Source organism: Chrysochloris asiatica, unplaced genomic scaffold, assembly GCF_000296735.1.
Source record: "Chrysochloris asiatica unplaced genomic scaffold, ChrAsi1.0 scaffold00050, whole genome shotgun sequence".
Lineage (NCBI taxonomy): Eukaryota > Metazoa > Chordata > Mammalia > Afrosoricida > Chrysochloridae > Chrysochloris > Chrysochloris asiatica.
Window position 1 is genome coordinate 14,393,850 of NW_006408568.1, and position 23,696 is coordinate 14,417,545.

General features: G+C 38.7%; 1 pseudogene; it reads right to left on the reverse strand.

Moving 5' to 3' along the window:
• Nucleotides 1-3,622: 3,622 nt before the first annotated feature.
• LOC102833258 overlaps nucleotides 3,623-23,696 on the reverse strand; it is a 23,724-nt pseudogene continuing 3,650 nt past the window's right edge.

Consider the following 23,696-nt stretch of genomic DNA (forward strand, 5'->3'; position numbering starts at 1 on the left):
ATGGCACTTAACAACAACAACAACAACAATCTGTGCTCTACTACTAGTTGACTGTACTCCTCTGTCAGCTATTCCTTTCTGAAAAGGTTTTTGAAGTCTTCTTTAAACCAAATGATAGCTTAATTAGTAAAGAATGTTTGCCTTGAGCATTGTGCTCTCATAAAAAAACAAATAAAAAACCCTATCTGTATGGACTCATAAAGAGAAAGAAGTTTTCTGATGACTGTAGAGGCAGATAAACTGAAGGTTAATAGGCAGCTAAGGGCATACTGAGTTTCATTTAATGAAAGAGGAATCATTCAGAAAAGGAAGGTGAAACTGATTGCATAACTTGGAGAATGTAATTAGTGTCGCTGAATTGTCCATGCAAAAATTGTTAAATTGATACATGTTTTGCTGTATATATTTTTGATGACAACAAAATTAATTATTTAAAATTTTTTTGAATCATCTCATCTCCTGTTGGTTTTTCCCACAGTTTTTGCTCTTATGTGATAATACTTTTTACTCTCCAGGGTTGTTATTATTTTTTTAAAGTTTTTATTGTGAATTGAGTGATAATTTACTTGGGATAACATCAGTTTTACACTTATTGTTTCATTGCAGTGATTACAATCCCCTCCACGCATCATCATTCAACAGTATTTGCTTCTATTCCCTCTGTTTTAATTTATTGTACACCAAAACATTCAGGAATATATAATCATTTAAACAACCAAAGGACACATTCTGTAAGCCTGCCTCCTGGCTGCCAGTAAAAAGCCTTTGTCTTTCCATAAGTCCAGAGTCTTCAGCTGCTCTATCTCTCCATGTCCTCTTCTCTGCCTCCATTTCTGGTGTTGCTGCTTCTCTGGATAGGGTCCCACATTCCATTCATGCTCTTCTCCCTTGATGGTCCTAGGGTCCTTTGTTCCTGGAATGTAAGATTAACCACTCCCTCCTTTATGTTGCAAAACTTCTACTTTTACAGTTGTGACAATTGCAATTAGTCATGATAACAATTACTCATTGTTGAATCATAAGAATTTTATCTCCATCTCCTTTTACCAGACCTGTCTAGACAAGATGAAAACTATTCAGTGGGGATTCTACCTTCCCACACACACTCTGAAACTACACTCCCTCTTGAAAACTTGTAAGCCAGTCACTTTGTGCCTTTATAGACTCCCCATTTTAGGTAGCCAGTGTCTAAGTTGCCCATTCACCAGAGTTATTTTTTATGGATATTTTAAAGGGGAGAAGATTGTTTTGTAGTCAGTTCATCATGTTTAATCAGAAACCTTTTATGATTAACTAAAAAAACCATTTATTTTTTCCAAAGTAAGAAAATTACAGGTTTATTATGTAAAATTCAAAACAAGTAGGAAGATAGGGGAAAAAACAACAACAAACAATCGTAGTCCTAACACTTTAAGAACAACCATTATTAACAGTGTGGTCATGCTTTTCTTTAAACATGACATTAGGTCCCATTTCTGGTGGAATTCTTTCCTCAGACTTTTTGTACCATGTTTGTACTATTTACATACTTTTGTGAACAGTTAACTTGGTGTGTGTCTTGTGTTTCCAACTAGATTGTTAGATTATTGAACTCCAGAGTAAAGATGACTTACTTTACTAAAGAATCTTAGTTCACTCCAAAATGCCTGGTACGTTGGCCCCAATATTTGATGACTGATAAAACTTAAATAAATACAAATCATTTGAGAAAAGGCATGAAATTGGCCAAGTATTGAGGTCATACAAAAGCTTTCAGGCCCCCAAAGTTGGTGACTATTGCTTTTCTGTGTCTGGTCTCTTGAAAGCCTATTTAACTGGCCTCTTTCCCATACCAGATCTGAGTAAAAAGCAGATTGATTAAGAGTCAGAATTTACTCAGAGATTCTCTGTAAGAGTGAGAGAGAGGTGTGGAGAGAGAGAGGAAGAAGAAGAAAGAGGAGGACAAGAGGGAGAAGGAAAGAAATAAGAAAGGATGGAGAGAGAAGGAAGGAGAGAAGACGTGAGAAAAGGAAAGTACATGTAGAATTTGGTGCTCAGTCCAGTTTTTGATATGCCTCTGGCACTGTGTACACGATCCCATCCATTTCTTCTATATCACACCCTACTCCAAGTGAAGGGGGACAGAAGTAAAGAGACATAAGCTTCTCCAAAGCCCAGTATGATCAAATGAGGGGGCAGGAGAAGAGAGGACACTAAAGTCATTGGCCAACAGAAAAAAAATGAAGCATGTTAAAAATGGGCATACAGTTCTTAGCAACTATGTTTCCATTAGCTAGAAAGAAAGACAAAAGCACAATGCTACCAAGAGTGGGAAGCCTGGCTGCAGCATTTTAAGATGGAAAAACTCAGTCTTTGGTGGTCTACAAATTAAGGCTTCCTCTTTTGTCTTTGACTGGGAATAACTGGGAGTCCTCTGGTAGCGTAGTGGTTATGAATTGGGCTGAGAACTGCAAGGTCAGCGGTTCGAAACAACCAGTTGTTTCCCAGGAGAAAGATGAAGCTTTCTGCTCCCATAAAGATTTATAGCCTTGGAAACCCTGTACAGGGTCACTATGAATCAGAACTGACTCCACAGCATGTAACAACAACAACTGGGAGTCCTAAGGGATGCTTCCCATTACCACTCACAAGCTGATAACTAAATCCTAGTCATTAACCTTTGTAGGTCATCTCCCACTGGGGTCTGGTAGGTGACCTGTAGCACCTCCACGTGTGTCTCTGACTCCTTCAACTTCTTCTTCAGTTCTGGTTTTCCCTCTTTGGTTCTTTCCAGCTCAGCTTTTAGAAGCTGGAATTCAGCTGGGCAGTAACCCATGTGTTTCTTGCTCTAATACGAGTTTTCCTGCATACTGTAGGTTATCAATTCATGTTGAACTTTCTTGAATTCAGAACGCCAGTGATTCCTCTCTTTTTCTAGTTGCTCTGCCTTTTTGGGGAGCACATTTCATTCATCCAAAATACATTCAAGTTTTTCTGTGATTCTCCCAATTCTTCCATCTTTCTCTGATTCTTGAGTTTTGGTGAATTATGACCTCTACTCTCTTAGCGTAGTGGTTACAAATCGGGCTGCAAACCTTAATGTCAGCGGTTCAAAACTACCAGCCGCTCCGTGGGAGAAAGATGAGGTTTTCTACTCCCGTAAAGATTTACACCCTCGGAAACCCTGTACAGGGTAGCTATGGGTCGGACCCGACTCGATGGCACTTAACAACAACAATTCTCTTCGTAGCTCCTTCCTTTTGCCTCAGTGGTCATGGCAGGGGTTCCAGAAGAAGAAGGTACTAGATTCCAGGATTCAACTACTTTTCTTCTCTTAACAAGGTCCAAACTGCTTATTATTCTTGCAAGAGGACCCAAAAGTGATTCTCACCTGTTTATTTGTGAAGATTTGTTGTTGTTAAGAGCTGTTGAATCTGTTTCAACTCAAAGCGACCCGGTATATGGTTTCCGAGGCCTAGTGCTTTCAAAGTCCATTGCTTATCCTAGAGTTGTTATTGTTAATTTTGTTATGTGCCATTGAGTCAGTTCTGATTCATAGTGGCCCAGTATAGAGTTTCTGAGAAGCAACTTGTGGGTTTGAACTGCATCCTTGCAGTTTAAACTGACCCTGTGGTCCAGTGCATTAGACTGCAGCAGGACACACACATACACACACACACACACACATATATATATTGTATTCTACATTGGCCAGGCTCTTGGCAATCATCTTGGTAGTCACTTTCTTTTGATGAAGAAATAATTTCATTAATGGCTTCATATATAGAATATTACAAAATACCCTTAAAGAATACTCAGTTTCTGAGAGCTTACAGGTAATCCCACCAGAGTGCCTAAGTCAGATACCAGGATGTCATATTGATCTGTATCAAAGTCCTACTCAGGCTTTTGCAGGTTGTGATGTTGCAAATGAGAACATGGGTGTTTTTTTTGCCTGGCACAGCGGGTCATTTTCACTGTTGAAAATTGAATAGTTCAAGACGGCTTGTAGGCTGGATAAGGAATCCTCAGGAATCATCATTTTTGGTTTTGCTGGCTGAAGGGAACAATTGTTGCAATAGCTGCCTGGGCCTGGGCACATTTCAGATAGATGCCCAGCACTGAGAGTACACCCATTCTTGATGTAGATAAGAACATATTTTCATAGCCACATGCAACCTAATTTGAAACCATTACCTTAGACCTCAATCGGACACAGGCTCTTCTTTGGGACTGTATCTGTAAAGCCAAAGCTGAGCATTCAGTGTAGTTTATTAAGTATCATTTCACATCCATCACCAGTAAAGGTTAAACAAGGTTTCTTCTTGACCTCTTCAACAGCTATAAAGACCATCCTGGCAGATACATCTGGATCTACAGCATTTTTTGGAAAATTGGCACCTGCAGTGGGGGTGGTATGGAGAGACAGAGCAGTTATGACCTTCTAGGTTCATAAACTGAGCTGAGTGTCTATGGGCAGGAGGTTGACTTATAGAATGTGCCCTTTGGGTATTTATAGACAGGACTTGGGTATGGATTGCATCTCAAAGTAAAGAAAACAAAAAGCCTCACCACTGGACCAGTAAACAACATTCTTATCAATGGAGAAAAGATTGAAGTTGTCAATGACTTCATTCTTCTTGGATCAACTATCAGTGGAAGCAGCACTCAAGAACTCAAACGACATATTGCATTAGGCAAGTCTGCTGCACAAGACCTTTTTAAAGTGTTGAAGAACAAAGATGTCAGCTTGAGGACTAATGTGCGCCTGACCTAAGCCATAATATTTTCAATAACCTCATATGCATGTGAAATCTGGACAGTGAATAAGGAAGACTGTAGAAGAATTGGTGCATTTGAATTATGTTGTTGATAGAGAATATTGAAAGTCCCATGGGCTGCCAAAAGAACCAACAGATCTGTGCTGGAGGAAGTGCAGCCAGAGTGCTCCTTGGAGGCCAGGATGGCCAAACTTTGTCTCTCATACTTCGGACATATTGTCAGGACGGACCAGTCTCTGGAGAAGGATATCATGTTTAGTAAGGTGGAGGGTCAGAGAAAAAGAGGAAGACCCCCAGCAAAATGGATTGGCCAAGTGGCAGCATCAATGGGTTCAAGCAACAATTGTGAGGTTGGCCCAGGACTGGACAGTACTTTGTACCAACTAAATTTCATCTAACAACAACAACAAAGGACTGTTGTAATACTTGTCAGAGGAGGGCAGAGGCTGAGGGATCACATGGCTGAGAGAGCTTTTATAATTAAGAAAAAATTGTTTAATCCTTTTATTGTGAATTGAGTGAAGGTTTACAGAGCAGGTCATCAGTTTTACATTAATCAAATCATGTATACTTTGCTTCATTACAATGATCGCTATCTCCTCCATGTACCACTGGTTAACTGTATTTACCTCTATTCACTTTAATTCTTACACACTCCTTCCTCCATCTCCCTATACCTTCATCTTTCCTCTGCTAACCTCCCTCTTGGTGCATATTGCCTGCCCTGTCACCCATGTTGAAATGTGTCTACCTCTAGCCCATGAATGGTTTTCCCTCCCCCTCCTTCTGTAACCACTATAGATTGTTTCTTTTATTAAGAAGACCTTTTCTTACCTTGTTACAACACTAATATACGATATTTGTCCTTTTGTGATTGACCAATTTCACTCATCATAATGTCCTACAGGTTCATCCATGTTGTGAATTGTTTTGCAGATTCATCTTTATTCTTCAACATTGCGTAGTTCCATTGTACGTACCAAAGTTTCTTTTAACCATTCTTCTGCTGATGGACATCCAGATTGTCTCCATCTTTTTGAAATTTCTCTTGTAGACATTATATTGAAGTATCATGTTTTCTTATCCATTCTACTCTCTGTGTCTTTTGACTGGTGCATTTAATCCATTTACATTCAGCACAATTAGGATAGATATGAATTGATTGCTGTCATTTTGCTGTGTGTGTGTATATATGTGTGTGTGTGTGTGTGTGTGGTGTTGCTTGTTTTGTTATTCCGCGTAATTTTCTATACTGAGTTCATTTTGTTTATGGGTTTTCTTTTCACTTTCATTTCTCTGTGTTAATGTTGCTAAACCTTTCTGATTTTCCTCTTTTGTTATTTTGACGTGCAGTTGTATTAATTTTCCTGGGATTACCCTGTAATTTATAATTTTTTTCTTCCCTGTTTAAAGCAGTCTGCTTTATCTTGAAATCTGCTTGACTTCCTTGTCATTTGGAAGTTCTGTATCTATAATATTCCCTTTTTTTCTTTGTAGTTGACTTCATTATACATTGATATCTCTGGCTCACTATTTTCAGTCTTGTAGGTTTGTTTACTTGAAATATTTCTGTATCTTGAGTGAGTTCTGGGTGGTGATGGCATGTATAGTAATCTCAAGTTGTTGACTGTCATTGTTGGTTCTCAGTCCAAAGAACACCCTTAGAATTTTTTGTTAAGTTGATCAGGTAATTACAAATTCCTTTAATTTCTGTTTATCAGGAAATGCCTTGAATTTGGCATTGCATTGAAGGGACAACTTTGCTAGGTATATGATTCTTGGTTGGCAATTTTTATCTTTTAGAGACTATGGGTCGGAACCGACTTGAAGGCACTTAACAACAACAACAACAAGAGTCTTATATATGTCATACCGTGGTATGACTACCTGCATGTTCTCTGCTGAGAAATCAGAATCCAGTCTTATTGGCTCTCCTTTGTTGGTAACTTTTCATTTTTCCCAAGCTGCTCTTATGATTCTTTCCTTGTCTTTGGATTTGGAAAGTTTGATTATGATATGTCTTAGTGATTTTCTTTTAGGATCTGTTTGAGACCTGTTCAGCTTCTTGTGTGCTTATCTTTACATCTTTGAAGATGTCAGTGAAGCTTTCTTCCAATAACTCTGTGCTTTTTATTGTCTCTTCCTGTTCTGGAATTCTGATCATCTGTAAGTTGTTCTTCATGGTGTCACACATAACCCTTAGGCTTTCTTTGGATTTTTTTCTTTCTTTTTCCCTGATTGTTCTTCTAGCATACTAGTATTGGGTGGTTTATCTTCACACTCCCTGATTCGGGCTTCCATTACTTTGAATGTACTCCTTTGTCCTTTCAATGTGTTGTCCATTTCTGAAATCTTAGCACTGATCTTCTGAATTTCTAATAGCAGGTTTTGTGTTGTTTAAAAATATGCATTTATTTTGTCTGTTTGTTCTTCTGGTGTTTTCTTGAATTCTTCTAAAGTTCTTTCTGTGTGCTTCTTGCTTTCCTCAATATCTGAAGATACAAAAGTATCATTATTTTGAATTCTTTTTCAGTTAGTTCAATTACCTTTTCTTTCTCAGAAACACTTTTTGGCTCTGGATCTTGGTCATTTGTTTGAGCCATTCTCTCTTATTTCCTTGTGTGAGCTAAAATTGTCTATTGTCTTTGAGACATTGTGGAGTTGTCATATTTGCCTTTAGTTGATGACTGTATGTTGATATGCTCTTAGTCTCTCACCAACTGTCTCATGTGAGTATAGTTATGGAATGGAAGCATGTACACTGTTTTCATTCACTGTTTGTGAGTTTGAATGGTGCTACCTGCTGTCTATCATTGATGGGATAGGAGTTGGTATTGGCTCTTGCCCAGTGGGTGGAGTCTCACAGGCCACAGTTGTCACTGGACTATATGGGTACAATTGCTGTCTCCTGTTGGGTGGGAAAGAGAAAATCCCCCCTCAACACACACAAGAAAACAAAGCAGAATAAACAAGCAAGGAACCAACAACAAAAAGATAAAATAATAAAGAGAAAAAATAAATAAACACAGATAGCAACAAGAAAAAAGGAATATGATAAGTATAAAGACAAAAAGGGACAAGGAAGTGGAGCTATAGAAAAGAAAATTAAGAAAGAAAATGAAAGGGGGAAAAAAAAACACCTTAAGAATAATTAAAGTAAGAAAAAAGTGACTGGAAAAATGGAACTATAGAGGCACAAAATAAGAGGAAATAAAATAAATAAATAAAAAGAAAAAACAGAAAATCCAGCGAGAAAGAAGATGAAAAAAGAAAGACAGCAGAGAATAGTAAAGAAAGGGGGAGGGATGGAGAAGAAGAGAGAAAATGAGATGGGAAACAGAAAAAAAGAAGATTGGAAATAGAAAGGATGAAATTCAAGGGAATGGAAAGAGAAGAAAAAGGAGGGGAAAGAATAGACAAACAAAAACAAAGAAACAACAAAAGGGGAAAAAACTAAACCCCCAAACAAAAACAACAAAACAGTGCAGCTGTTGGACCCAGAGTGGGGAAAACTCCGAGGGGTTCCTGCCAGCCAAGGAGTTCACGAGGTGGGTGTGAGAGGGACATGACAGTGGAGTTCCTGACCTTAGATGGAGTTCCTGCTGGCCTCAGTGTTATCTATGTTCAGGGCACTGTATCTGGAAGTAGTTGGTGGAGGCCCTTAATGGAGCTGGTTTTAGTGTCTCTTAGGTTCCCAGAGCAGCTGAGGGGCAGGGTGACTGGTTAAATGCTGGTGGCTTCTCAGGTTCCATAGGTCCTAAGGCAAGGCAACCTAAATCCAGGCACCAAAACAGTACACCAAATCTGAGCCTGCCTCACAATGGCATGATTCCCAACCACGTGGCTCCAAACTCCTGAATATCAGGGACTGTGCTAGGGATAGATGAAGGTGGGAGCTGGTCACACCACTGGTCGCCAGGGAAACATGTGAAAAAGAAGGAATCGTGCCCTTCCAGTCTCCTGTGTGACTCTGTTCTGCCAGGCCACCTTCTGGTGCCAAAGCTGTTCACAGAGGTTCAGGATGGTTGTGCCTTGTCTCCTCAGATGTTCAACAGTCAGCATCCCTCTCTCACGGCTCCTGCTCAGTTTCTCCTCCCAGCAAACACTCAGTTTGCTTCTCTAAATTTATTCTGAAATTCAGGGCTCCAGGATTTTCATCTGCATCTGTTTTATTTGGTCTCTTGTATCTTTGTTGTAGAGGGTTCATGTAGTACATCTGCCTAGTCTGTCATTTTACCAGAAATCTCTTTCTATATTTTTTTATAATCAGAAAAAAGTTATTGAAAATACTATGACACTAATACATATACCAGTAGTCCTGGTTTGGGGCTGAGGATAAACTTTGGACTATTAACCCGAAGATCAGTGATTCAAATCCACCAGCTGATCCTTGCAAACCCTAAATATAGTCTCTATGAGTCAGAACAGACTCAGGGCACTTAACAACAACTGAAATAATATGTATCTTGGACTTCTAACCACAAAGTCATCAGTCTAAACCCACCAGCTACTCTTTGGAAAGCTTTATACAAAGTCGCTATGGTTGGAACCAACTAGATGACACTAAACAACAACATGTATCTTTAAGTAGATCTAATGATAATATGTTTACTGAGACATTAAGGAAGTGGGACATTAGAAGTGATCTTCACTCATCAGCATGAGTGCAGACCAAAAAAGCCTAGGTTTCCAGTCATTTTTCAACAACGCCTTTTACCTGCTAGAGATGCACAGTTTTTTACTTAGCATAAGGTAAATTAAGAAGTCTTGTGTGAGTGCAGAGATCTTTAATTTAGGTTTGATGACTTAATCACAGTTGGTTTATAATTAATATGCAAACAATGGCTTTTTAAAAAGTGGAATGAACAAGACACTGGAATAATTGTTTTGATGAAATTGACTATTATAAAGTTGAAATCAACTAATACACTAGAAACATACAAAATATGGAGTAACTTTTCTAGGAACCCATTGGAAAGGTCCATGAGTTAACTTTAAAAACCATAGACACCATTTTCTTTATCTCACAAATCCAAAAATCTTAGAAGTATTAGTTAACTGTTGTTGTTGTGTGCCATTGAGTCTGTTCTGACTTGGAGGAACCCTGCAAAGGGTTTCTGTGAGTAGCTGGTAGGTTTGAACGGCCAACCTTGTGGTTAGCCGTCCAGTGCTCATCCTACAGCACCACATTTTAAAAGATCTTTTAATTTACTTACCAAACCATTCATTCTACAAATATTCATTGAGTGTCTATTTTATATTGTTGTTAAACTGTTAAGTTGATCCATTACTCATGGTGACACTATGCAAAGCAGAATGAAATGCTGTCTTGTCCTGTGCCATCCTTATGATCAGTTGTGAGTCAGAACATTGTGATCTATACGGTTTCAATTGATTGATTTTTAGAAGCCAATGGCCAGACCTTTCTTCCTAGTCTTTCTTAGTCCAGAAGCTCTGCTGAAACCTGTTCAGCATCTTAGCAACATGCAAACTTCCACTGACAGGTGGGTAGTAGCTGCCCTTGAAGTGTTTTCCAGAAACTAAACCCAGATCTCCTGCGTGGAAGGCTAGAATTCGACCACTGGACTACTAGTGCTCCTTATTTTATATTTGACAGTCTATTATGGATTGGATTGCAAGATAAACAAAGCTTTTGTTGTGTTTACAGACAGCTAGGTAGGCAATTCTGAGTGTGTTGGTGGGGGCAAACACACAGTGGACTGGGGCCAGAGGAGCATCACCTGGGCCAAAGTGAGGGAAGGGGAGAAGTGGGGACATACCACAAAGGTGATGGATGGACAGAAACAAGGAGGAGTGGACACTATTCAGGTGAGAAAGCAAAGACTTTCCAGTCAGGGCCTGGGAGTGAGAAAGCATGTCTTGTGTTTGGAGAGCTACAGAAATGCAATTGGAACATGTGTATACATGTGTATGGATGTACATGCACACGTGCATTTGCATGCCTGCATGTGTGCACATACATCCCTGTGTATGGACATACATGTGCACATGTTCATGTCTGCATCTATGCATGCATTGTGTACGTGTGCATGAATGCATGCCAGCATGTTTGCATTCATGTGTGTGTAGGCACATGCATATATATGTGTATGTTAACCTGGATAGTGTGTATCTGTATATGTATGTGTGTATGTGTGTGTGATATGAAGAGGTGGGAGGAGAAGAGCAGAGAGGGAATGTGGTGGAAGGTGAAGTGGACAGGCAGGGAGATTATAGGAAACGATCATGAACATTGCATGTTTTAAAATCTATAACTATTTTATTTACAAGTGAACAAAACCTCACTTAAGCTAACTTTTTTTAAAAAAAGGGAAATATATTGGTTTTTGTAAATTGTAAGTTTAGGAGAAGATAGCTAGGTGCAATTCATTGCAAAGAAAATAAAAATATTTACATTGGATTAATAAATAGCATTATGATAAATGGAGAAAACACTGAAGATGTCAAACACATCCTCTAGCCTTTATGGAAGCAGCAGTCAAGAGATTAAATAATGTATTGCATGAGGTAAATCTGCTGCACAAGACCTCTTTAATGTGTTGAAGAGCAAAGAGGATTAAGGTACACCTGACCCAAGCCATGGTATTTTCAATAGCCTCATATGCATGTGAAAGTTAGACAGTGATTATGGAAGATTGTACAAGAATTGATGCATTTTAGTTACGTTGGGGGGAATTTTTTTTTGTCTTGTTTTAAGTTTTATTCAAGTCTGTGTACTCTGATTTGACAACAGATTGAGATCCGCAAGAAGAAGAATATTGAAAATACCATGGATTGCAAAAAAAAAAAACACAAACAAATCTTCATTGGAAAAAGTGCAGTCAGAATGCTTCTTAGAAGCCAGGATGGTGAAATTTCATTTCTCATACTTCAGACACGTTATCAGAAGGGATGGGTCCCTGGAGAATTATATCATACTTCTTAAAATAGAGGGTCATCAACAAAACAGATTTGCACAGGAACCATAACAATAGGCTCAAGCATAACAATTGTGAGAATAGCACAGGACTGGGTGGTATTTCATTCTGTTGTGCATAGGTTCACTAGGGGTTGAAGCCAAATCGACAACACCTAACAACACAAGGTTGTTTTGGAGTCCTGGCATGGTGCTGTAGTATAAGCACTGGACTGTTAACTGAAAGGTCATTGGTCCAAACCCACCACCCACTCTTTGGAAGCCCTAAATAGAGTCACTATGATTCAAAACTGTCTCAATGGCACATAACCACCACCATCACCATGATTCTTGGTTGGCAATTTTTTTTTCTTTCAGAGTTTTATGTCCTTCTGTTGTCTTCTTCTTGCATTCATGTGTATGTGTGTACATGTGTGTATGTTGACTCTTAAGAAATTAGTTTAGTTTTATTAGTTCTTTGTCGGTAACTTCATTTTTCCCAAGTTTGTCTTAGGATTTTTTTTTCTTGTCTTTGGTTTCTGATTGCCTCCAAGTAGATGTGATCAGGAGATGGGCTTCCCTTTTCACTCTTCTTCCTGAAAATTTCAAGATGCCACTGTTGGTTGTTATGACATAACTTAGAATTTAATTTTTGACCTGTTTCCTTTTTAGTCTGCCTGCCCCACTCCACAACCCCTGTTCAGGCCTTTTTCCTAGTAATAAACAGTTCAGGGCTGGCTGTGGCCATTTTGTGCTGCCTTTTGGTTTTAAGTGGAAACTGTCCCTTTATATTTTGAAGAGATCTGTGCGCATGCATAATAGAACCCTTCAGTAGTGGGGGTGGGGTGTCCACTCGCTCAGGCACCCCCTCTAGTCACCACAATGGAGATGTGCAGACAGTGAGAGACCAATGAACAGATAAAACACAAAAAATAATGTCCATACCTTTATCGCCTCGGTTCTGTCAGGCATCCATGGCTGCTTTAATCCTTCCTCCACTTTGTCTCGCCCAAGATGGCTGCTCAGGGAGCAGCTGAACGCCTTGGATCAGAAAGCACTGCATTTCTTGCTACTGCTACAAATTTCACTTGCTGTAAGTCTTCCAACTTTCTAAATATTCCTTTATATGTGGTTCAGAGTTCTGGGACCATCCCCTGAGCCTGCATGGTCCAATATTCAGTGTTGTTGATGGGGATCCTCACTGCACTTCTACCCTCTCTGCCATTTTGTTTGTTTCCCTGATGCTATTTTTTATATAATATTTTCTGACTCTGTATTTTGGTTGCTTGTTTGAAGAACTCTGTCTTATGTTTTTGTGTTAGCCAAAATTGCCTGCTTTCTCAGAAACATTGTGGTATCATCATATTTATATTTAATTGATATTTGTATATTGATGTGTTCTCAGGCACACACCACCTTCCTCCTGGTGGATGCAATAGATGCTGGAAATCTGAACACAGTTCTCTGTTTGCTGCTTGTGTAGCATGGTTTAGGGAGGATTCATGTACCTCCAGAAGTAGGGGTGGTATACCTGGTGCTCGATCCCAGCTGAGGCCACACAGGATGGGGTGCCAGTGACTGCTATGTTGGTGAAGGTGGTACTTCATGGGTTTTGATGCTCATACTTAGGCACATAAACATTTAGGATTAATAGGTCCTCTTGAAATGATTCTTTATTATTATAAAATGATCCTCTGTATCCCTTGTAATAATTTTTGCTCTGAAATTTACTGAAGACTAAAAACCAAACCAAACCAATTACTTTTGAATCTATTTTGACATAGGACCATGTCTGGCCCTTGTAAGGCCACAACCTGAGTTACTGGATGCCTTTACATATGATCTTTCTAAATGGTCTCGTTCTAATTATAGCATGTCATGTAGGATTTAATCTTTGAAAATTAATAGAGAGACATTCAGGTTTATGAGCCTGTATAAAGTAATTTAGTTTGTTGTGAGATAATCATGGCAGTACACAAGTAAGACCATATAACATTCATTTGCAACTAGAGAATAAGAATTAGAAATTATAATTACAGTGTTAGTTCAGTGGTTGTTGTTGTTGATGTCAAGTGCTGTCAAGTCATTTCCAACTCACAGTGACCCTGTGTAGGGTTTCTGAGGAGATGCTGGTGGTTTTGAACTGCTGGCCTTGTGGTTCACGTCTAGTGCTGATCCTACAGTGCCGTACCAGAAGTCCAGAAGTTGTTGCTGTTGTTGTTATTAGGTACCATCAGGTTCAGTACCAACTTATAGTGACCTTACACATAACAGAACAAAACACTGTCCAGTCCCGTGCCAACCTCACAATTGTTGCTATGCCTGAGCCCATTGCTTTAGCCACTGTGCTAATCCATCTTGTTGGGGGTCTTCCTCTTTTTCTCCAACCCTTCACTTTACCAAACATGATATCCATTTCCAGTTTCTGGTCCCTCCAGATAATATGTCCAAAGTATGAGAGACGAAGTCTGGCCATCTTGGCTTCCAAGGAGCACTTTGGCTGTACTTCTCCCAACACAGATCTGTTTGTTCTTTTGGCAGTCCATGATACTTTCAATATCCTTCTCCAACACTATAATTCAAATGTATCAATTCTTTTATGGTCTTCCTTAATCACTGTCCAACTTTCGCATGCATACAAGGTTATGGAAAACACCATGGCTTGGGTCAGATGTACCTTAGTTCTCAAACTGATATCTTTGCTCTTCAACACTTTAAAAGGGTTTTGTGCAGCAGATTTGCCCAATGCAATATGTCATTTGATTTCTTGACTGCTGCTTCCATGAGTGTTGATGGTTGATCCAAGCAAAATGAAATCTTTGACAACATTAGTCTTTTCTCCATTTATATAGACTTTATTTATTGGTCCAGTGGTAAGGATTTTTTTTTAATTTACTTACATTGAGGTGCAATCCATACCGAAGCTCTTTGATCTTCATCAATAAGTATTTTAAGTCTTTGCTTTCACTAAGTCTTCCTCTAATCCTGATGCCATGTTTTTCCTCATATAATCCAGCTTCTCAAATTATTTGCTTAGCATACAGATTGAATAAGTATGATGAAACAATACAACCCCAGTGCACATCTTTCCAAATTTTAAACTATCTGGTGTTCTCTTGTTCTTTTCAAACAACTTCCTCTTGGACTATATACAGGTTCCTCATGAGCACAATTAAGTGTTTCAGAATACTCACATTTCACAAATTTGTCCATAGCTTGTCATGATCCATATAACTGAAAGTCTTTGTGTAGTCAATAAAGCACAGGTAAACATCTCTCTGGTATTATCTGTTTTTAGTCAAGGTCTATCTGAAGTCAGCATGATATCCCTTGTTCCACATCCTCTTCTGAATTTGACTTGAACCTCTGGAAGTTCTCTGACAATGTATGGTTGCAGCCATTTTTGTATTACCTTTAGTAAAACTTTACTTGCATGGGATGTTAATGTTATTGTCCAATGCTTTATGCATTCCGTTGGGTCACCTTTCTTTTGAATGGACACAAATATGGATCTCTTCCAGTCAGTTGGCCAAATAGTTGTCTTTCAAATTTCTTGGCATAGATGAGTGACTGCCTCCAGTGCCTCATCAGTTTGTTGAAAGATTTCAATTTGTATTCCATCAATTCCCAGTGCCTTGTTCTTTGCCAATGCCTTCAATGCACCTTGCACTTCTTCCTTCAGGATCATTGGCTCTTAATCATATGCTACCTTTTGAAATGGTTGAGCATTGAACATTTCTTTTTGGTACAGTGACTCTGTGTATTCCTTCCATCTTCTTTTGATGCTGTCTCGATCATTCAGTATTTTGCCCATGTTGTTGTTAGTTGCCACCAAGTCAGTACCAACTCATAGTGACCTTATGCACAGCAGAACGAAACACTGCCCAATCCTGGGCTAACCTCACTATCATTGCCATGCTTGAGTCCTTTGATGCTGCCACTTTGCGAATCCATTTCGCTGGGGGTCTTCCTCTTTTCCTCTGACCCTCCACCTTACCAAACATGATATCCTTCTCCAGTGACTGGTCCGTTCTGACAATATGTCTGAAGTATGAGAGACGAAGTTTGGCCTTCCTGGCCTCCAAGGAGCACTCTGGCTGCACTTCTTCTAACACAGATCTGCTTATTCTTTTGGTAGCCCATGGCACATTTAATATTCTCCTCTAACACTATAACTCAAAAGCATCAATTCTTCTACAGTCTTCTTATTCACTGTCCAGCTTTCACATGCGTATGAGGTTATTGAAAATACCATGGCTTGGGTCAGGCACACCTTAGTCTTCAAGTTGACATCATTGCACTTCAACATTTTATAAAAAGGTCTTGTGCAGCAGATTTGCCTAATGCAATACATCATTTGATTTCTTGACTGCTGCTTCTGTGAGTGTTGATAGTTGATCCAAGAATAATGAAGTCCTTGACAACTTTGATCTTTTCTCCATTGATAAAAATGTTGCTTATTGGTCCAGTGGTGAGGATTTTTGTTTTCTTTAAATTGAGATGCAATCCATACCGAAGGCTTGCTCTTTGAGCTTCATGAGTCAATGTTTTAAGTCCTCTTCACTTTCAGCAAGAAAGAGCTTGTATCATCTGCATATCGCAGGTTGTTAATGAGTCTTCCTCCAATCCTGATGCCATGTTTTTCTTCATATAACCCAGCTTCTCAGATTATTTGCTCAGTATGCAGGTTGAATAAGTATGGTGAAAGAATACAACCCTGTTGCACACCTTTCTTAATTTAAAACCATTCAATGTTCCCATATTCTGTTCGAACAACTGCCTCTTGGTCCATCTACAGATTCCTCATGAACACAATTGAATGTTCTGGAATACTCTTGCTTTGCAATTTTGCCCATCCAATCCTTCAATATCACAAGTTGAGGTTTGAATTTTTTCTTCATTCCCTCAGCTTGAAAAATCATGACTACGTTCTTTCCTTTGGGTTAGAGTCCAAATATTTTGACTTTAGGGTTTTACATTTAAGAACAGATTTGGGGGAAAGGCTTGAACTTAGCAGAGCCTAACTTGGCAAAGGCCCCTTTTAGCTAGGGTCCTAAGTTTGGTGGTTGGTGGTCAGTTACATCTCTGCCTCCTCTCAGTGAGTTATCAGACATTTAGGGTTTATATGTGAATTTGTCACCTTGACAAGAGCCAGTCTGATGTTAAATTCTAGTATGCTAGTCTTTTCTGTAGGACTGAGAGTAGCTGAATGATGCATTTTTTTCCCTTCAAGATTAGAAATTAAAGAGGATGTATATATTTATGTAAAGTTTTCTTGTGCCACAACATGCTGGGTCAAATCGACTTTATAGGCTGTCTATGGTTTTAACATTCTTTACGTTTGTTGTTGTTGTTGTTATGTGCCATCGAGTCGGTTCCGACCCATAGCGACCCGGTATAGGGTTTCCGAGGATGTAAATCTTTACGGGAGTAGAAAGCCTCATCTTTCTCCCGCGGAGCAGCTGGTAGTTTCGAACCGCTGACCTTAAGGTTTGCAGCCCGATTCGTAACGACTACGCTACCAGAGCTCCTTACGTTTAAGTTCAGAAAATTTCAGATGGCTTACAGGTAACTAATGATACAATAGGAGGAATCAGGTGGGACAATCCCCTGGAGAAGAATATCCTGCTTGATAAAGTGGAGGATCAATGAAAAAGAGGAAGATCCCCAATGAGATGGACTGGCACTGTGGAAGCAGCAATGGGCTCAACCTACCAATTATGAGGATGGTTCAGGACTGAGCAGTATTTCTTTCTGTTGTACATAGAGTTGCTATGAGTTGCAATCAATTTGACAGTACCTAGCAATAACAGCAAGGAGCTCTGGTAGCGTAGTGGTTACGAATCGGGCTGCGAACCGCAAGGTCAGCAGTTCGAAACTACCAGCTGTTCCGCAGGAGAAAGATGAGGCTTTCTGCTCCCGTAAAGATTTACAGCCTCGGAAACCCTGTACAGGGTCACTATGAGTCAAAACCGACTCCACGGCACATAACAACAACAACAACAAGCAATAAAAGCAAAATCTGTAGAGAGTCAAACGAAGGTACACATATTTCTATTCTAAGTGCACATTTTTAGTGCTTATGCATATTTATTTAGAAAACATATTGTGATTTATATTATATGGGATTTGATGTCATTATAGAAACACACAGAATACAACAATAGCTGTCCCTCCCCATTTCCTTGTTGTCCCCTATGTTTTGGAATTTGTCAGTTTCTCTTTAACCACTCAACTACTGACTGTCATGTCCACTAGTTTATCTATATATAAAAAAAACCAGTTTATCTAAAACCAAAAACACTATAGATTCAGGGATTTGTGGGTGTGAGGACTATTCAGTAAAGCTAGGTCAGTTGCCTCCTGGTGAAACCCAGCTCAGTCACCACCTCTCTGTTTCTTAGACTTAGAAACAATTCATTGGCTATGTTACCAGAGAGGACTTTTTGTCTATGAATATGTGATTATGTGAGAGTCTGTATGTATACGTATATGTTTATGTGTACATGCGTGATGTTGACAGGCATGAAAAGAAGTAAGGAAAGGTGTGGGGAAACCCAAAAGCATGGATAGATTGTTTGTTGTGTGCACTTGAGTCGATTTTGACTCATAGCAACCTTATATAGGATTTCTAAGGGCGGCTGGTGGGTTTGAACAACTGACCTTGTGGTTACCAGTCCAGTAATTACAATGATGACAATAGGCCAATTTATGACCAATCTTGACATTTTGAGTCAGGACTTAGTATCAGTGTGGTAAAAGAAATACCTTTTGCCATTTCCATAATTCTGGTTCTAAAATTAGATTGGAGCAACCAGGTAACTCACCATTGGTAAAGAAGTTATTCAGACACTCTGGACAAATTTATGAAAGACGGTAAACTTGGAAAACCAAGTGGTGTACACTTCCTTGTAAGCAAATTAGCCTTTCTTTAATAAGTGAGCTAAGTTGTCCAAGTTGGTCAATAGGATGTGTAAACTTTTAACTTTACATTCCCCAAACAATGAGCTGATAGTTAAATCTTGGGTTTCCAAATACTACCATTCTAGACCACTCAGATTTTTTAATAGACCAACATAATACTGCTTCCCTTGCCTTCTAATGCTCCTTCCAGTTGTTGCTCTTGTTGTTGTTGTCGTTGTTGTTGTTGTTGTTAAGTGCTGTCGAGTTGGTCCCAGTTCATAACAACCCTGTATGAGGGTTCTGAGGTACGTCTGGTGAGTTTGAACTGCCTACCTTGTGATTCAAACTGACATTGTAGTCGATTCCTTACCCTACAGCACCACACCAGAACTCCCAGCACTCTCCATCTATTCCTTGAAGAAATAAAAAAAAGGAGAGAGAGAGGGAGGTTTGATTTCAAAACAAATCCCAACATTTCCCCCTTCAATATGGAGGATGTCTCTGAGGATCTAACAAAAAGTAATAGATAGGGGGAATAGTCGATATTTGAAGAAACACACCTATTATATGGAACTCCTGGTGTGGTGCTATAGGCACTGGATTGCGAACCACAAGGTTAGAAATTCAAACCCATTAGCTGATCCTTGGTAACCCTTACAGAGTTGCTATGTGTCAGAACAGACTCAACGGCACTTAACAAAAACGACAACAGCCTATTATAGGGGTCTTGGTGTGGCAGTGTAGAATAGGCGCATTGCCACGCTTTTAATGCTTAGCAACAACAACAACAACTGCCTATTACAGGACTCCTGGTTTGGCAGTGTAGCATAACCAAACGGTCAGTGGTTCAAACCCACCAGATGCTCCTTGTAAACACTATACATGGTTATTATGAGTCAGAGCCAACTCATCAACACTGAACACCAACAGCATGCCTATTATGCTTGATTAGTTCATTCACTATTTAGGAGAAAAGGAGTGTGTTGACTGATTCAAGGGGGCTTCAAAAGTCAATGGAAAAATGGGATTAAAAAAATAATAAAAAATTTCCATGAATTTTTGAAGCTCCTTCCTGCTTCTCAAAGGCCAGTCTTTTCAATACAAAGATAAGCTGAAGAGAAGTGAAATAAGAAAAAAGAAAATAGGGTGCAAACATTTAAAAAACCTTCTATACTTAACACCTGTTGTGTGCCATCAAGTTGGTTTCAACTCACAACAATCCCATAGACAACACAAGGAAACACAGCCTGGTCCTACGGCATCTTTAAGACCATTCCTGTGTTTGAGCTCATTGCTGCAGCCACTGTGCCATTATGAATTCATTGTGTTACTACTTATCCTTTCAAATGTTGACAGACACTTGGGTTGTTTCCAATGTTCTGCTGTTATAAACAATATTGTTATATTCTTCTGTTCTCTCCTAATAATAACTTTCACAAGAGTTTCTCCCAAAGGGGAATGACTGAGTTGTAGAGTATGTTCAGGTTCAACTTTACTAATCAATGTCAAACGATTGCCAAAGCAATTGCTTCAATTTGCAGATCTACCCACAATAAATGAGAATTATTGCAACTGCTCTTCCTTGTCAACACATGATATTTTCCATCTTTTAAACTTTTACCAATCTGGTGGATATGTAATGGTATCTCTTGTGGTTTTCATTTTTAAAGCAGTAGAGAGGGTGAAAGGAAATTTAAGAGTTTTAAGTTACCAAGGATATTTTTCACTATCCATTATTAGCTGGTTCAAAGAGGACTGTGGAAGAAAGAACATGCCCAAATCCAGATGTTTGTTGCTCCTTGAAATTTCATAAAACAGGAGTTAATTCTGGTGTTCTGTTTTGTTTTCTCCAAAAGGTGGCGCATTTCTTTTCTTTTTATTTTACATGTGTTTTCTGGAATAGCTCATTGAAATTTAATTTCAGCTCTTCCTGAAAGAACTTTCTATTACAGTTTTCTCATATTCTTCTCCATTTAGGTTAATGTTGTTGTTGTTGTTAAGTGCCGTGGAGTCAGTTCCGACTCATAGCGACCCTGTACAGGGTTTCCAAGGCTGTAAATCTTAACGGGAGCAGAAAGCCTCATCTTTCTCCCATGTAACAGCTGGTAGTTTCTAACTGCCTTGTGGTTCAACCTTGTGGTTCACAGACCGATTAGTAACTACTACACTTCCAGATCTCCTTAGGTTAATGTGAGTAAACCTAAATAGAGTAAGATATCTCTCATCTTGGTAGCTTGAGAGAGATATTATAACACAAATGATATACTGAAAAGCTACCATTCTCATTGTTGTTGTTATTGTTAGGTGCCATCGAGTAGGTACCAACTCACAGTGACCCTATGCACAACAGAACGAAACGAATGGGACAAATAGCTAGTACTAAAAGTCAGCAGACAAGATGAAGTCTCTTTGTTCTTGCAATTATTCCAACGCAAAATTACAAGTCTAACTTAGAAAGGTCAATTCATTATGCCTTTGGTGAGCTGTGTTAAAAGGGTGGTTGTTGCCATGACAAACACAAAATTTAAGAGAACTTGTGGCAGAAGCTCATTAAACTCGAGGAGAAGGTTATGGCACAGAGAGTAAGCCAGCCCTTTAAACTCTTTTTTCGTCTTCCTTCCTCAATAAATGCCTTTATATATTTGCTGTTGCATTCAATAACAATTACTTATCGCTGACAAGAAACATTTGACTTTATTGAATGAGTCAAAATGCTACTTCGTTGTTATCAGTCCTCTATTATTACCTGCTTTGTTCTATTGATCTCTTTGTTTGTTCGAGGTGTTTTGCAATTTGCTCTTATTAAGGGGGGCATTTGTGGGGCCATTTGAGGTGTTACTTCTTTGGTAAGATTTTTGTTGTTGTTAAGTGTTGTCAGTTCTGGTGGATTTAAACTTCTGATCTTGCAGTCAGCAGCCTAACGTATAACCCATTATACCATCAGGGCTACTTAGATAACAGCCTAGAATGATCATAATTCCTAGTCTGGTTGCTGTCTCCCACAATCATCCATAGATGAATTATTAATGCACTCTGGTGGTAGCTGTGCTTGTGTGCTGTTGAGTTGGTTCTGACTCATAGAAACCCTGTATAGGTCTTTGGATACTGTTAATCTTTACGGGAGTGGAAAGTCTCATCTTTCTCCTGTGGCGCACCTGATGGATTCAAACTCCTGACCTTGCAGTCAGCAAACCATCACGTAGCCCACTATGCCATCAGGACTCCTTAGGGACAACTTAGATTTCTCACCATTTCTAGTCTGGTTGCTGTCTGTCACAATCATCCACAGACAGTTAATAATGCACCCTAGTTTTCCATAAAACATATCATTTTCTATGGGCTTCAAAAACTCAAAAAAAGTTAGAAAGCACTGAGTTCCATATCTAAATGAAAACCTGTTAAAATATTTGAGCCTTCCAGTACAGACCAAGATGAAGTAACAGGGACTGGATTTATCCTTTTACCTGAAACAACTAAAAATTGATTAAATAAGTTAAATAGAAGTTTTCAAGAAACTGGACATCAAAAAACCCATAAAAAAGAAGAAGTTGATCAAGTCATTAACAACTTCCAACAAAAAAATGTCTGGACACAGATAGCTTTACAGGGGAATTCTACCAAACATTCAGAGAAGAACAGACATCAATTTTACTCAGATTATTCCAGAATAGAGAAAAGGATGGACAGCTCAGAAACTCACTTTGTGAAGCAAACAGCCCTGGTACCAAAACAAGGCAAATACATCACTAAAATATATACATGTGTGTGTGTGTGTGTATATATATATATATATATATAATACATAACTATATATACACATATATATATTCCAATATCCCTCTTGCATACCAATGCAAAAATTCTCAACAAAACCTGAGCAAATAGAATCTAACAACATATTCAAAAGATAATACTTCATGATTAAGTGGGATTCATACCAGATATGTATGTATGGTTCAATATTAGAAAAACAATTAATGAAATGCATGACATAAATAACCCAAAGGATAAAAAAAATCACACGAGCATATCACTTGATGCAGAAAAGACATTTGACATAATCCAACACCCATTCATGGTAAAAACACTCAACAAAATAGAAATACAAGGGAAATGTCTCAACATAATTAAGGACATATATACAAAATAAACAGCCAACAAACAGACAATATCAATCTCAACAGAGAGAAACCAAAACCACTTCCCTTGCAAACAAAAACCAGATAAGGATGCTCTTTATTACCACTCCTATTCAATATTGTGCTGGAAGTGTTAGCCAGAACTTTAAGGCAAGAAAGAGAAATTAAAGACATCCAAATTAACAAAGAAAAAGTAAAACTCTATTTATAGATGATATGATCCTTTATTAAGAAAATCCCAAAAATTCAGCAAGAAAATTATTGGAACTCATTGAAGAATTCAGCAACGTGGCAGGGTACAAGATCAATATACAAGAATCAGCTGGATTCCTTTGTACTAATAAAGGAAACTCTGAAAAGGAAATCAGGAAAACACTACCATTTGCAATAGCCACCCAAAAGATGAAATACTTAGAAATAAATCTAACCAGAGAAACAAGAAATTTATACAAAGAAAACTATAAAGCACTACCACAAGAAACCAAAAGAGATATACTAAAATGGAAGAATGTACCATACTTGTAGATAGGAGGAGTTAACATTGTGAAAATGTCAACACTACCCAAAGTAACCTATAGAAAAAATGCAATTCCAATTCCAGCTCCAACATCATTCTTTAAAGAGATGGGAAAACTAATCACTAACTTTAAAAGGAAAGGAAAGAGACCCTGGATAAGCAAAGAATTAATAAATTCATATTAATTAAAAAAAGAAGACCAAATTTCCCAATCTCAAAACCTACTACATAGCTACAGTGATCAAAACAGCTTGGTACTGGTAAAACAAAGGATCAGTGAAACAGAATCGAGAAATCAGAAGTAAGTCCAATCACCTATGCTCAGTGGATCTTTCACAAAGGACCAGAACACATTAAATGGGAAAGAGATAAAGCCTTCAACAAATGGTGCTGGCAAAGCTCGAAATCCATTTACAGAAGAATGAAACAAGATCCATATCTCACACCCTATACAGGAACAA